Below are 17,037 nucleotides of genomic sequence, written 5' to 3' on the forward strand. Positions count from 1 at the left end.
CAATTGATATTTTTCCTCCAGATTTCCCTACTATAGGCACAGTAGTAGCAGATTGCCTCAGAAAGTCAAGTTTGCCCAGTTCTACGTACTAGTGTTAGGTATCCCTTTGGAAGAGTGAGGTTTTCACAAAACAAGTCATATCTTGTTTTGGAAGTTTTCCTGGAAGCTATTTAACTCATTTCATTTATTAAAAACAAATAAATACAATATTTTTTTCTCTCTCAGAAGAAGAAGAAGAAGAAGAAGAAGAAGAAGAAGAAGAAGAAGAAGAAGCAGCAGCAGCAACTTCTGAGTTTCTAGACCCTAGCTTATTCTGCATTCCACTGGCCTTCCTTCCCACAGGCCACAATCTGGAAGTTATGTAAATATTAACACTGGAAGCCAATGAGTGAAACTGCTCTTAATTCCAGCTGACGTGAATCCATTGCCAATGAACACTTGAATCTTGGTAATAAACTCTCAGATGAAAGGCATGGAGTGATGTGCATTTCACAGACAAGACACAGCAGCAGAGCCGGTGGTATCGGAGGAGATGAAAGCTGAAGTCGACAGACTAGCAGATTGCTGGGGAAGACGTGAATGCTAAAGAGACACCATGAGTTTCTTCCAAGTTCACTTTCCCAGTCATTGTGGTCCCTCAGGTGACTTGTTTACAAGCCTGCATGACAGCAGCTACACCTTCTACTACCTGGGACCTCTCCATGCCCCCGTGTTCTGGCTGATTTGGGGATCATGTTTCCCCATGGCCTGGAAGTGCTGTGGCTCCCAGCACACACTGGCAGCTGCCCGTGGCTGTGTTGTATGCTGGAAAGGTTATGCCTTCAGTAAGCAAAGTGTGCATAATTACTGCACCTCCTGTCCTTGTTCTGGAAAATCCCCTTTGAAATGGTTGTTTTAGAGGGAATTCAACAATTTGCAAATCCCCCAAGAATGGAAGTATTCCAAACTAACCAAGTCCCCAAATTGATGCGAACTTCTTGTGTCACAAATGCTAAAACATGCCCAGCTGGTGTGGTTCAGTGGTTGAGCATCAATCTATGAATCAGGAAGTCACAGTTAGATCCTTGGTCAGGGCACATGGCCAGGTTGTGGGCTCAATCCCCAGTAGGAGGCGTGCAGAAGGCAGCTGATCAATGATTTTCATCATTAATGCTTCTTTCTCTCTATCCCTCTCCCTTCCTCTCTGAAATCAATAAAAATATATTTTAAAAAACAAACAAAACAAATGCTAAAACATGGCAAAAGGTATTTTGTGTTCAGTAGTTTGCATGTCCTGTATAAAATGAGAATCCAAACAGGGAGGTTTTGAACTCACCACTGTTTTTCCTTGGCTACGCTGAGTTTTTCCTCTGTCATTTTTATTCCAAAGAAGATCTAATCTCACCGTTTAGTCTGCATGGATGGGTTTTGTATGGAGAAGTCTACAAAATTGATTGAGAAATTAAATTGGCTTCATCTTCCTGTTCCTAGCAAATATTTTCTCAATAAAAATTCATTAATCTTGGTACAAATCAGTTGAAAATATGTGTGTTCAAAACCATAAAGTCTAAACATCCATGGGGTCAGAACACTGATTCTTTAACTAGACTGTGGTAAACCCTGCAGTGGTTAAATGGGCTATCATGGCTCTCTAGTCCATTTCCATTTGGGCTTCTAGATGCTGCCCATCCCCAGGGGCAGACTTCCTGAAAAACCTCCAAAGAAATAGGTGGTCATATATATGTTTTGTTTGCTTTTCCCCTTGTGCATGGATCTGTCATCCCAGCTAAATTGATTTGACTAACCCTCTTCTTTCTCCTAAGATCAAGTTTATAATATATTTCCCTGGGCCCATTCTGCCGAGCCAGCATCCTTCTTAGCCCCACCCCCCCACCCCCCCCACCCCCCGCCATCAATCCCCCTATCATATTACTTCCTGTTGCTTCCTACCAGGGCCAGGAGATCTTTAAGGTCAAAGGCTCTGTCCTGTTCCTCTTGGCGTTCTTAGAGCTGGTCACTAAAATTGTATGAGGTAGGTACCAAAGTGTTGACAATGAAGAGTGAGCATGCTGTTTAGAGATCGTAAAATCAGGGTAGAAAGTAATTACATTATTATCTACATCAGTAATTCATGCTTCTTTGAACTAATATTTGGAAGCCTTACCTAGGCCATGTTTCCAGGCCCTCTCCCCACCCCACTTCGAGGGCAAAAGCTACGGTGTAGGGCGGTGGAGCTAGCTCACGGACATGGGTTTTGGAATAGTGTCTGGATGGAGGGCGGTAAGCAAGAGAAGGGAAAATAACCAAAACATTTTATGGGGTTTGAGCTGGTGGAAGTTTCCCTCGTGTGGCTAGTAAGTCCTCTTAGTATAATAACTATATTCACTTTGTCTGAGTGTGTTACAAAAGCTGGCTCCTCTCACTTGCCCATTGCTCAGAGGCTCCACAGCAGTGTGTTTTGGGCTACATGCTGACAGCTCACAGAATCCTGAGCTCTGAGAAGTGGGGACCCCACATCTGTGCAAAACAGGGGATGTGGGCTTCATTGGACTTGGGCAATTGGACATGGTAGAAACACGGTGCACCTCTCATTCTTGTTTCCAATCCTTACCATAGATTCAGTATGGATCATACCAGCGATGCCCTTTCTCAACGTGTGAAACAAAAAATAGAAGAATTGAGTAGAGAGAAGACCTACAGAGAGTGTCGAAGCCACAACCCAACCCAGGCCATTCTGGGCCAGCAGAACCAACAACCTAAAAATCTTTTTCCTCCTCTCATGCAAACAACCCTGAGCACTGGGAAGGACTGGACCAAGAGAGCCCAGGTTCCTACAGAGAAGTTGTAGGAGAGGGTTAGGACGCATGTGAATTCCCTGCGTGTGATTGCGCCTGGTTGTCGGGAAGCTCTCAGTTTCGTGTCCCTCACTTATTACAAAACGGGCAGCTGGAGGGAGCAGGCGAAGCCAAGGTGACCCTCCTGCGTTAGGTTAAGCCTCAGTGATTTGATGTTTCTTCTCTGCAGGCAGACTATGAAAACTCCCATACCTGGAGCATGGGGCTGTTCCGTGATCTTGTAAAAAGATAAACCCAGGGCTTGTCAGTAGAAATATCATATTATTAACAATGATGAACTGTACAATAACCTCCAAAGAGTCTCAATATTGGGAATATTAAGGGGAATATGGGAAAGGAAAAAATGGAGCAAAGAAAAAAATTTGAGGTAGAAAAGATATGAAGTAAAGAGCATTAGATCTATGTGTGCATGCATATATGTGTGTTGGTGTGTATGCCCAGCTGGGTGTCTGTGTGTATATGAGCATTCATATGCATATTTATGTATGCACAAACACACATGCATGCATGTAGGTGTGCATGCAGTGTGTATATGCATAGCATGTGTGTTTGTGCATGTGTGTGCCAATGCATGCATATTTGCATGTGGTGGGCTGCAGGTATGTGTGCCTCTGTTTGTGGTGTCCTGTGTTTGTGTGTGTGTGTGTGGGGTGTGTGTTTTGGCCCACGAGATCAGTACCCTGTGCCCAGACTAGTAGAGTGATTCATCAGGGAGACAGTACAAACCAAATTAAACAGGAAACAAACTACAACTCTCTCCACAGCTTTGGTGCCGAAACCCAGAGGGAGCACACTACGGGAGGGGAGGCTAGTTTCCTGACTTCGACGCTGTTGATTTGGCACCTCTCACCAGTGTTATATTTCAGAAGAGGAAAAACAGATTCTTCATGGGAGGTCTGAAAGCAGGGCAGAGGCTCAGAGAATTAGGAGCCGGCACGTTCACCGAAAAACACAAACACTATTGGATGCTTTTCAAATGCCATTAAGACACGTACACATATACATGCATGTTTGAGTACATGTGTCCGAACAACAACAACACATACTGTGAGCCCATGAGGCAGGGAAGACTCTGGTCCAGACCATCTTAGGCTTGATTTCTGGAACCCCAGGCTTCCAGCCACAGGATGCTAACATCAGAGCCAACGGTTTCCTCATTTGATACAGGAAACATGCGCACACGGACACATAGGGGTGTTTGCTGAGAGAAATCCTCTGTCATTTTACAACAAGTAAACTGTTTTCTCCATGCAACTCCTACGGGGTAGGGCACTGAAAACGTGTTTGAATTTACTCAAAGATTCATGCTTTATTCCATATTCAAAACAGCCTCTTCATTGTGGGCTTTTCATCCCTGTGGGGTTCCCATCTTAACTGAAGCTACATGTATATTTTGGAATAAGACCCATCAGCAAAGGCATCCAAAATCCAATTTGGAGCCTAGTAGAGAAACAGGGGTCACGGGTCTCAGGTAGTCCTTCCCTATGAAACAAAAAATAAAGCAAAACTTCTAAACAGAGGGCACTGTGGCTAGAGGAGGGATTTTAGAAATGGACCAAGTTGGGCCTTAGCTACAACCACGTGTGTGCTTGTAGTGTGGGGAAAATCCCCTTCCCCTCACCACCACAGCCAGTAAATACAAATCTTTGCTCTTCACCCTGCTTTGAGCTACAAATTCAGAGACGAATTACGAAAGTAGACACGGAGTAGGGAGGAGGCCAAGGACAGAGCCAAAGGCAGTCATAAGTACACAACATATTCCGCAGATCCATCCAGGGAGCCAACGGGGAACAAGAAATGAAAAAGGAACATCCAGATTTTCACCCATTATTCTACATTTTTGAGAATTACAGTTACAGGAAGTGAAGATCTTAGGAATTATTCTGTTTCATTGAGATATTTGTTGTCTAATAGCTTCATAGCGGCATTACATGATCAGATGCAGTAGACATGAATAACATACCAGCTACAAGAGTTACTACAGGGACAAAGTTTTCCCTTTAAGTATTTACTATTAAGCACTTAAGTGTCAAACTCCCATCACTTCTCACATTCGAGTGCATAGAAAGCATAGGGACAGTCAGCACAGCAAGGAGTGGTCTTCCCCTGATGTTTCTGCAAGTTCAAAGCCAAGCGTGGTGTCTGGACAGTGACTTTGACAACTTCCAACTACTCCAACTCCCCATCAATAATTCATGCCACAGGACTGACTCGAAGTAAAGAATCAATATACCCCGTTCCGTCTACCTTTACCACACTCCGCAGGCCTGACACATGCCCTGCCTCACATCCCAGGTGCCACCTCTCAGCATCCTCAGGAAAAGCTTCAGAGACATTAGATATGTCTCAACATCAAGAAACAGAGCCTGGAGACAATGCACCAAAATTTCAACTACTCGAGTAAAAAGGGCTGATTCTTTCCATTCTATCGATACTGCAGCACGAAGCAAAACAAGTGAACTCTCACAAAGTTATTGCAATTCAAAGCCACTCAATGCCATTTTTATTCAAAGCCTTCCTTTTCCTTGATTTTCCTGACCTTCCATGCCCTCTGTCTTCTTGTCGTTGCTGTTTCTGTGCTCAATCATCTATCACGCCATATTGGGATCTAGGCCTCTGTTTGAATATATTTTATCTTTCTAATTGCAGGGAGGGGTAAGGTGGAGCATTCTATTTGAAGCATTTATTTCTCTCCTGTCAACCCTCCATGAGTGACTTCCCCTAAGTACTAACGGTTGCATGGTGGGCAGTGCATTGAGTGAGTGAGTTAGGGAGGACTCCTATTGGGGAAGGTGTGCTTAGGTCATAGCACTGGGAAAAATTGAAGTGTTCTGGTTAAAAGAGAATTTGCACCTCAGATTGTGCTCAGAGAAAGAATCTGGAGTGACAAATATCATTTGTTAAGAAAGGGGTCCAGAGCGCAGGAGAGACGGACAGAGTGATCCGGAAGGCAAGGGGGAGGCACCTAGTCCCTCGGGCTGGCTCCCAACCTGGCCATGTCATGGTCACACTCAACTGAAGGTAGAAGAGCTTCAAGCGAGGTCACCAGACAGGCTGATTCCACAGCCAGTCCCACCACCAGCTTCTCTAAGGGGCCAAGGTCAGAATTGCCAGGAAGAATTCCTTCGCTTACTCTGCAAAACTGTGCATTCCTCCTTCTCTCCCTCCCTCCTTCCATCTGTTGCTCTAGCTTAGACAGAGGGCCAGAGAGAGGGAATAATCAACAACAAAAGTAATGAAACCCAAAAGACAAACTTTCCATGGAAAGGAGTTCCCCCCTTCCTTTCTACTCTATCCTGTTGGCCGAGGAGAAACTATTGGCTGCATCACATCTGGAGACCCACGTTGTAGAAGCAGCTTTCCTAAACAGAATGCGTCAGTGAAGCTCTGAGCTTCCCGAGGACAGGAGCCCACTCGCAGTACTATTTACTGGGCCTCCTGTATGTCTTTGTGGGAAAGGAAAACTGGTTTTGGTAGAAGACACGCAGTAATCTCATGATGAGTCCTCTTTTGGAGCTCAATTCGTTTGTTGCTTAAATCAGGATTTAATGTGACCCTTTTGATGCTGTGTTCCACTGACTGTAGGTGTCAACCAGCAGCTATTGCACATGTGGCTTTATAGCCCAGGAAATTCTAGGAGCGGGGTGACACTGTGAGAGGAGAGGCCAAAGGGTCTTTGTGAATATGGGTGTGTGTGCTTGTGTGTTCATGCAAGAGAGAGAGCAAGAATGGATCAGGCAGAGAACTAGGGCCAGAGCGAGTGAGAGAGCACTAATAAAGAAACCAATAAAAACAGCAGTACTTAGGAAAACATTTACAATGTCAAGTGCTCACACTGTGAGAGATACAGCCCTTTATTCTTTAAAACAATTCGGTGAAGGACATGCCCCCCTGGGGAGAAGCAAGACCCAAACCGAACGTCAGTGTAGAAGCAGGTGGGATGGCCAGGTGGAGAGGGACTCGGACATTCAGAAGCTGTCCTCAGAGGAAACAGAGACAGGATTTCTGGAGGAGAGACCCATACCTAAACCCAAGTTGCTCTCCTTCATTACAAGGGTAAGGGTTGGTCACCTGTGTGTGCAGTTCAGATATTACTTATTTCTGCTTAAATAAAATTTTTGGGTGTGTGTGACTGAATGGATGAATGGGCAGTTAGCAGGATTTGCTCACTCAATAGTTAAGTCGGCATGTCATATCAGATATTACATGTGCATTAAACCTTTCTTTGGTATTTCACGGTGATTTCTCCTCCACATAAAAATATGTCAGTGATTCCCCCCCCCCCCCCCCCCCCGATCTCTTCAGAGGCAGGGAACATGCTTTCTAGTTTTCTGTCAGGGTACAATATTCAAAATGGTGTGAAAACTCCTTAAATTGAATAAGCCCGGTAGTGTGATTACAGCAGGATACACCTCTAACTTGCCAAAGCAAATACTCTCTGAATGGAACTGATAGGAACATTTAAAGAAACATATTAACTTTTAGTACAGTTCAAGTTTATGACAAATGTACACATTAATATTAGTAAGCAAAGGTCAAATGAGAGCTTGTTTGGAGGTTCTAGCAGGGGAGCGCAGCTACTTGTATACCCTTGACCGAAGACCGGTCCTCTCCTCTTGGGGGAAAGTCGTCCTCTTCGACCAAGCGAGCAGCTTCGGGAGGGACGCACATGGATCGGTGAGGGAGGAGGGGGACAGCCAGATCAGCCGAATCAACCCTGGCGATGAAGGCAGATTCTTTCGTGGTGCAAAGTAGAGCTTCTTGCAACACAATAACAAAAGCTACAACTTAGTGCTCTACTAACCAGGAATGAGGCACTTTGCCAAACCCTTTATGTATGTTTCCATTCAGTGAACACTTATTCCAATCAATGAGGTGGAGATGCTGTTCATTTCTTTTTTTCTAATGGAGGACACAGAGCCAGAGTTCAGCGCCATGCCCAAGAGCTCACAGGCAGTTAAGTGAGGAGCTGAGCCAAAAAGCTGGCCTGATCCCTGGGCCAATGGCCCCCCTGACACTCCATGTCAGGATCTCTGTTGTTTTCCCTACTTCACAGTGAAACATCAGAAGCTACACGGAGAAGGAGTGATTGCTACTGTATGCTAATTTCATGCATGGTCATTTGAAATGGATAAAAAATCCCATTTTTATAGACATTTTTCTAGCAGTTGTTGTTTAGAAAGTGCTACTGGTCACGCTGATAAAATGTGGCAGTTCCAGCATATTAACATAAATATTTTTACCTGAATAATTCCAGCTGTTCACTTGAAACTGAAATTAATTCACATATTGTTTTCTCTGGAGTTCCCAAAAAACGTGCTAATTTTTTTTTAAGGTCGAGAACAACTGTGTGTACTGGTGCTGAACCAAGTATTATTTGTCACCAGCAGTTTTGTTTTCCTAGCGCACGCTATACTAAGAAGCAGGGTAATGGGACTGAATGTGGAATCAATACATATTCAAATGGAATCTGTTTATTTTGCTTTTAAAAACATAGTCCCGCAAGATGGGCTGAACTGTGATAGCTGCAATCGACTGCTAATGGCATTCCCTCCTTAATGGCTGGCTTTGTGCTTCCTATGAAGACTGATTTCCCATAATCCGGGCAAGCATGGCCTTGCTGATTTAATCAGCACTTCTGGGCCTGAGAGAGGATGCTTACGGGGTGTTGGTACACTGAGAGCAGTGAGGAGACACGGCTGTGAAGCGGATGCTTCTGGTTCAAATCCCAGCTCAGACCCTTCCTAGCTACGTGAATAGTCATAAGCTACTAACCAATAAGCATCTGCATCCTCCACAGGCGTGGGCTACTAACAACCCCATAGGCAGGGCCTATGCTGCCCTACACCCAAAGCCACCATGTGCCTCGCAGTTTATATGAATGGAGCCCTTTGGGGTGGTGGGGTACACTACGTAAATGTGCCCAACCCCCAGCACAAATTAAGTCCCCGGGGAATTCTGGCTCCTTTTATTCTTTTTAATCCTCATGTGTATCATCTATGGCACATGTGTCAAACACAAGGCCCGGGGGCCAAATCTGTCCCGCCAGGCCTTGCAATGTGGCCTGCACCGCGCTGTCATCACTGCACTCCGCTGCGTTTCCATCACAATGACAGTTTATGACTGTTCAGTAAACCATTCGGCCCGCGATTTAGGCTGGATTTTAGATTTTGGCCCCTTCTCTGATTGAGTTCGACACCCCTAATCTATGGCTTCTAGTTTCACATCCTGATTCTTAAATGACTTAAGAAAGTAAGATAATCCAGGTTCCACTGGATTTCCCAATTAAGGAGTAATGGGACTTCCTTTCTAGAGTCAAGTGCCCTTTCTATCTTTTCAGAGAAATTGTCTTTGCAGATTTCATTCTGTTTCTATGTTATATCATGTCTATGAAGATGTCTGAAGACTCAAGATGTCCTCCAAGGTGCTGTATAAACATCATCCCCAAACTTCCATAAAGTCATGTATTTACAGAAGCGAATTTGGAGCCAGATTGGGCCAGATTCGAGCCCTCTCCATCTTTAGCTGTGTGATTTTTCCTAGCGAGTTCATCTTTCAAGCCTCTGCTTCCTCGTTTGTGTATTGGGGGTATAATGATTTGTACCACTTGGCACTGTTGGGGTGAGTGAACTAGTGAGAGCATAGCAATGTGTTCAGCAAAAGACTGGTGCATAGCTGATACCAATCAAGCCCCTGCCACATGAGCACGGCTGCCAGTCCCCGTCTCTCAGCCTCGGGCAGCCAGATCTTAGATCCAGAGGCCTCTTCAACTGCAAGTGATGCCACAAAATGTTGCCCCATGAACTCAGCGGGGTGCAGAATTCTTCAAAAGATAATCAGCGCGGCAATGTTCTAGTTTCATCACTGCTACTGTGGAGACGTGCTCAGCATGCTGAGGCTGCAGACCTCAGAGGCTCTGTCCATAGGGGAAGAGGTCTCTTTAAGTCCAGGATCCTCGGATTCAAACACTAGGCAAAGCAGGCAGCATTTGTGCTCAGATTTTCCTCTGACTGGTTAGTGACCTCCTGCACTTTGGATGGTGTCCATGTGGCCACCCTTGCTTGATGTTCATGGCACACTTTGCTGATGGATCCAATAGTTCTTTTTGCTGAGCTTGGATGAGACCTCAGAATCCTACTCAACATAGTACTCAAGTATGCAGGGCCTTTATCAGCCTTCCTAAGTTTTGATTTGAAGGATTTGGCATATTTGCCATCTCTGCTTTGAAACATCTTTTTAAGTATTGTACTTCAGACTGTCTTCTGCAAAAGCCGTATATATTCCTCTTCAGTACCCATAACCCCATGGTTGGCAAACTGTGGTTTGTGAGCCACATGTGGCTCTTTGGCCCCTTGAGTGTGGCTCTTCCACAAAATACTACTGCTTAGGCAAGTCTATTTTGAAGAAGTGGCGTTAGAAAAAGTTTAAGTTTAAAAAATTTGGCTCTCAAAAGAAATTTCAATCATAGTACTGCTGATATTTGGTTCTGTTGACTAGTAAGTTTGCTGACCACTGCCCTAACCAAAGGTGGACTTTTATACGTAGCTCACAACAGAACTGATTTTCAGTTTCAGGGGGTTACATTGTAAAGGTACTTAATTCCTTTAAAATATACTCATGGAAGCCCTTCTTTATTCTTCCCACTGCATTTTCAAGCAAAGGATTGGGGGTGTGTGGAGGGAAAGTGAACAGAAGACTGCAGTTCTGGTTTATTACCTGCAATGCCTGGGGAAGATGAGAGAGTGGCCAGGTGGGCAGGAGGAATATCCATCAATTTTGGAAATTAAGGGCTTATTTCTAGGAAAAGCTGATGGGTGAGAGTCTTCTAACACAGGGAACAGTGTGCCCAAAGCCTGAGGGACAGACAAGGGCCTGGTCTGGTTGGAAAACATCGAGTCCCTCAGAACCAAAAAGCACAGTGCATGGTGGGCCGCGCTCTGGAGGACACAGTGATGACAGGTGATTAGAAGCCATCGTCTTAGAGAAAGAGGTGCACACATGACGTGAGAAAGAACTCTACGGGAAAACAAAACAAACATCCCCCCACTAACCACCCAAACGTGCAGGGGATAATGGTACGTAGAGAGTTAAGGAGAAGAGGGCCATTATGTGTAGCTGAAATTACTGTCCATAGAGGCTGCCTGCTCAAGTAATCAGATCTGGACACAAGAGCAGCTCATGTAATGAGACAGGGGAGGAGGGGAAGCTCCCTGTCTGACATTTAGAATTACTAGGTTTCTTTCCTTGTCAACAATAAAGGCAAATACCAGAGCACTTGTTTGTGTCCCAAGCATGGCAGTGGCGCAATTCCCGAGAGAGGGTTATTTTTCTGTGTTAATAGCCCAAACCTGAGCATGAGTGATGGTGCTCATGCGAACACAGCACAAGGCTCACAGGGTGAGGGAATGAAAACCTGACTCTGTCCATCAAATACACTGACTGACATACTTTATGTGCCAGGGGCTGGGCAAATGCTGGGAAGGAGGCAGGGCTCACATGGGCATGCCTTTAGGCAGTGCCTCGTCTAGTGAACAAGCAGATATATATATATATATATATATATATATATATATATATATATATATATGCATGCATGCATACGTGGTCACAAGTCAAGAGAACACTTGTCAGGAAGAGTGAAGTGTAGAATGAAAGGTTCAAAGCAGAGGAACCCTGTTTAAAAGTGGGGTGAGGGGGGCACAGTAAGGGGCAGTGTCTCCAGGAGAGAGTGTCTCAGAGGTAGTGGGTCACAGGGCGGTGTCCGGAGGCTGTGGGCACTGCTGCTCCGACACGGCTGAGCTGAGTAGTACAACTGAACAGTCTGGCCAAAGCCCAATGGAGACATATGTGCCCAGTCTAGTTGGAAAAGATCAAATCCTTTAGGACCATAAAGCACAGGGTATGGTGGACAGGGCAAGGTCAAATCCCTGAAAACCATAAAGCACACTGTAATAGCATAAACCCATGGTCAGCAAACTGCGGCTCCTGAGCCACATGTGGCTCTTGGGCCCCTTGAGTGGCTCTTCCACAAAATACCACAGCCTGGGCGAGTCTATTTGAAGAAGTGGCATTAGAAGAAGTTTAAGTTAAAAAAATGTGGCTCTCCAAAGAAATTTCAATCGTTGTGCTGTTGAAATTTGGCTCTGTTGACTAATGAGTTTGCTGACCACTGGCCTAAGCTGTCCAAAGTTATTCAATGCCACACCAGGTGCTGTACCTACAATCCCCTGTGCACACCTTCAGTGTCTGAGACCCCCACACTGGGTTTCACAAAACAGCAAAAAAAGCCTCAATGAAGTGGGCATCCCTTTGGGACCTGGCAGTGTCAAAAGCAAGAGTAGAAGAATATTGACCAGTAATATCTAGACTAGGGGTGTCGAACTCAATCAGAGAAGGGGCCAAAATCTAAAATCCAGCCTAAATCGCGGGCCGAATGGTTTACTGAACAGTCATAAACTGTCATTGTGATGGAAACGCAGCGGAGTGCAGTGATGACAGCGCGGTGCAGGCCACATTGCAAGGCCTGGCGGGACGGATTTGGCTCGCGGGCCTTGTGTTTGACACATGTGATCTAGACTATACCCACATCACTGGCTCTTCCATGTAGCCCAACTGGAAATTTAGCAGAAGGAAGTTTGGTGGCTGTTTGCTGCACCCTGTGGAAGGATGTGGCGCTCCTGGCATCTTAGGGGGCAGAGCCCAGCATGCTGCTCACTGTCCCCGAGCAAGAAGGCAGCCTCCTGGACTTGGGAATAACCGGGCCTAGTGTCCACAGGGCCGAGGGTGAGAAACTGAGCTAAGAGGGAACAGCGCCTTGGCCTCAGGCACCAAGGCAGGAAGCAGAGGGCAAGGGCAAAAAACTGAAGGTTGGGGCTGGATGGGGGGCATGAGTGGGACCCCACAATGGCTTGCAGGGTGGGGTCAGCCTGGCTGGCTGCCTCGGGGTTGGGTGGTTGTTTCCCCTAGGGCAGTGATGAGCCTCCTGGGCATTTTAAGCAGGACAGCCCTGGGCGGATTTGCATGCATACCTCATTCTGTCGTCCTTGGCTTCACAGATGAGGCAAGTTTTACTAATTGAAGGCAAGGCCCTCCACCAGCCAGCAGAGAGACTGTGGCTCGAGTTACTCACTTTATTGCCGTGGTCTGAAACTGAACCTACAGTATCTCTGAGTTGTGCTTTGTAGTTCATGAGTCATCTCAAGTTTTAACTGTATTTTAGTTTGTTTTGCATATCTTAGCCAGCTCTGATGTGAATAGGTGGTTGAGGGATTTGTGGATTTGTGTGTGCAGTGGGGGGGGGGGGGGGGGGCGGGGGCGGCGGGGAGGAGAACCTTTTTTAAAAATATAGCATCAGCTGTGTGACACAGTAGCTCTCCCCTCCCACCCCCAAAACCCACAGGTCCTCCACCCGAGAAAAACACAGTCACAGGTGATCAAGATTAGGTAGCAATTTCCCAAATACACGCCCCATGATCATTACCAACCCATGTATCACCTGGACTCTTCTTAATATTTTTCTGTAGATCATCTCATTTTTAATCACGGTGCTACATAGAAATTCCTTTTAGCTACAACCAACAGAAGGCAATTTTAAAAATAAGATTTAAGGGACTCAGCTCAGCGTGGTTAAGTTCCAGCTCAATATTGCTGTATAATAGAGACAAGCCTCAAGCCTCTCGCTCAGCTAACAAGTGAAATTCATGGGTTTTTGAGAAGCCGTGACATCTCTCATCACAGGGAGGCCTCCCTGGCAGCAGGAGGCGGCAGACAGGCCCAGGGGTTATTTTGTGCAAAAGGCGAGCTAAGAATCATTTTTGCATTTTTAAATGGCTCAAAAAAATTAAGAGAAAAATCACATTTCATGGCAGAAAAATGATATGAAAAGCAAATCTCATTATTCACACACACACGGGTGTCTTTGGAGCCACACCTATCATGTATGCATTATCTTCAGCTGGTTTCCTGCTAACATGGCTGAGCTGAATAGTGCGACGGAGCCTGTGTAGCAAGCGTGTCAAACTCAAAAGCCAACACAGGCCAAACAAACGAGGCATGTGGCCTGCGGGCCATGAGTTTGACATGCTTGCCATATAGCCTAAGACTAAGTGATCCAAAGTTATTTTATGCTACCTACAATCACTTGTGTACACCTGTGGTATTTGAGTCCCACAAAACAGCAGAAAACCCTCAACCAAGTGGGCATCCCTTTGGGACCTGGCAATGCCAAAAGCAAGAGTAGAAGAATATTGAACAGTAATATCTGGACTATATCCACACTGCTGTCTCTTTGATATAGCCTGGCTGGAAACTTAGCAGGAGGAAGTTTGGTGGCTGTTTGCTGTGCCTTGTGGAAGGATGGGCTATTTATCTATGAGGATGATTTTTTTTTTTCCCAATCCTCACCCCAGGATATTTTTTTTTATTGATTTTAGAGAGAGGGAGGAAGCAGGGGGTGGGGGGGAGCGAGACAGAAACATCCATGTGAAAAACAGTGATTGATTGCCTCCTGCATGTGTCCCAACTAGGGATCAAACCCGCAACAATCAAATCCATTGCCTTTTGGTGTCTCAGACGACCCTCCAGCCAACTGAGCCAACACCAGCCAGGGCGATGATGTCCCACCTGTCCCATGTAAACATTAAAATAAATTCTGATGAACAATGTGATTACATGGTCCAGTTTCAGCCAGCTTCTCTATTTAGTGTCACTTCACTCACTTAGCACAACGAATGAGAACCATTCATGCACACCCAGATATTCAGAAGGGACTCAACTCTCCACAGCAGGGGAAAGAAAAGAAATAATCAGCAAGCTTTGTCAGCACCAACACGACTCGAGCCACTAAGCTCACTTGAAGCCCAACATAGAAAAATAAAACACAAAGCACAACATAGGAAGAAGGCAAAGCGATGGCAGAATGCTTAGGAGCATCCTAAAGGCAAATCCCATGCAAACCAGACTGTGCTGGAAGGTAAAAGCAGGAAGAGGCAGGGTTTACCACTAATGTGTCCAAGCGAGGCACACAGAATACGGCTCGGTACCTCTAGTCCTGTGGGAAGGGCTGCTGCTCTCTCCAGCGCTGGGTCCATACTGGACTGTGCAAGCAACCTCCTGGGAGCTTTCCCAGCCTGATTCCCAGGCCACGCCCCCCCACTAATTAAGCAGCCAGTTTTGTAGTGATGTCCCCGTGATTACAATGAACTTTCTCCAACTGTCCTACCACGTGCCCTACCACTTGCCCTGCTGCCCAAAAGCTGTTCAGTGGGCTCACTGGGGAGGAGAAATTGAGCTGGGCAAGTGCAGAGGAAGCGGAGTGAGTAGTGGGGACTCGAGAGAGAGGCCCGTTTAGAAGGCTGATGATTTGGGGGAAGATCTGCGATAATGCTAAAACATCAACCTGAGAGGTTCATGTAGCCTGCCCAAGTGTCTTAAATAAGTGAAATTCTAAAAAGTTCATTCAACCAATTAGTTGGTTCTGCTTCCCTGATTTGTTATTTTTAAAATTTAAAAGGAAAGAAAAACATTTAAAAGGAATGATTGTGCTGGGCTTCCTGAGTTCATCTATTTTATTTTATTTTATTTTATTTTATTTTATTTTATTTTATTTTATTTTATTTTATTTTATTGATTTCAGAGAAAAAAGAGAAGGAGAGAGAGAAACATTAATGATGAGAGAGAATCATTGACTGGCTGCCTCCTGCATGCCTCCTACTGGGGATCCAGCTGACAACCCGGGCATGTGCCCTTGGCTGAATTCAAACCCAGAACCCTTTAGCCCGCAGACTATCACTCTATCCGCTGAGCCAAATCAGCTAGGGCTGAATTCACTCTTAAACTAAACCTTTGAGGAACTGGAACACCCACTAAGGGATACTCCTACAGATAACCAGCCTTCACACCTGATGATAATGTCAACACTATAGCTTCCTGGACATATTGGTCAGCAAACTCTTGGAGATAAATCAAACTAATCATTCAAGTCTATCTGCATATTAAGTTTGCTGCTGTGTATAGAATTACCTGAGCTATATTTCTCCCAACATCAACCCCAGGTCCCTTCACTCTGACTTGGGCTTTATAACCCCTGTGTTAGTCAACATCCTCCCCACTTCTTCCCCCCAACATTTCTTTAAAAAGTAGATGAATGTGAGGGGGAGGGGCATTTGTTGGCATATGACAGTTACCCAGACCTCCAGCACTTTCTCCTCAGTTTGCCCATTTGAGACTATTCCTTGCATTTCTTTGCATTAAGCCAAACTTTTTCTTTTCTTTTTTTTTTTTCTGAAATCCCAATTCACCTTTCAGGAAAATTGTGTGACTGTTTAAAAATTCATTGACTAAAACCCTAACTTCATAAAGGAAAAGCCAAATAAAATTTGGAGGAGAAAACGTTGTTAAACAAAGTTCCATCATTCTTACTTTTTCCATTACCCATCCCAACACCTTTGGCCGGTCCCTGTCCTGACCAACAGGGACAATATTTATTAGATTTCTGAAGACTTGGTAGAGCCATTTCTGACCATGAAATGGTCTGAGTTAATCTTCCAAGAGGTTATGATATTTGCGTTTATTGAGAACCATATAGACAAATGCCAGACACCCTGTACTGGGAGCTCATCGCACACCCACGAGTTAGACAATATTGCCCCTAATTACACAGGAAAGATCAGAGGCTCACTCAGACTATGCAAAATGCCCTTTATCTCAGTTTAATCAGTGGTCATTCTGTAGCTCAGACCCAGGGCTGTCTGGCTTCCAAAGCTTGGGCTCTCAATGTCTGCTTCATTCTGCCAACTGGATGCATGGAAGCCAACCAGGCGGCTTTTCCGGGGGCCAGCGCAAGAACCCACAATGGCCTGGTTCCCGGCACTGCCGCCCATCTGCCACAACGCTACAGTGTGTCAATGCCATTCTAGAAGAAAGCTCAAAGACCATCTGGGCAACCTCTCCTCAGAGCTGCACTTTATTTGTTAACCTAATCAACCTGTCTTTTTTCCCCGGGGAGGAAGTACCTGACTGGACAGCTGGTGTCCCTATCTAATCGCACACAGGGTATGAGTGTGTGGGAAGCACGTGCACATACCGGATAAACCTTTGAGGTATTCTAGTTTGTAAACATCAGGAATACCTCATTAATTGCTTGCAATATATGAATATGGTGAAGGTGATGCTGGCAATACGTTGTCTTCAGTAACATCCCCCA

The 17,037-nt window shown here is 45.3% G+C and overlaps 1 protein-coding gene across 5 annotated transcripts in view; it reads right to left on the reverse strand.

The window, feature by feature from the left end:
• TENM2 (teneurin transmembrane protein 2) overlaps nucleotides 1-17,037 on the reverse strand; it is an 867,288-nt gene that overhangs the window by 485,075 nt on the left and 365,176 nt on the right. The window lies entirely within an intron of this gene.

This window comes from Pipistrellus kuhlii, unplaced genomic scaffold (genome assembly GCF_014108245.1).
Source record: "Pipistrellus kuhlii isolate mPipKuh1 unplaced genomic scaffold, mPipKuh1.p scaffold_m20_p_8, whole genome shotgun sequence".
NCBI lineage: Eukaryota > Metazoa > Chordata > Mammalia > Chiroptera > Vespertilionidae > Pipistrellus > Pipistrellus kuhlii.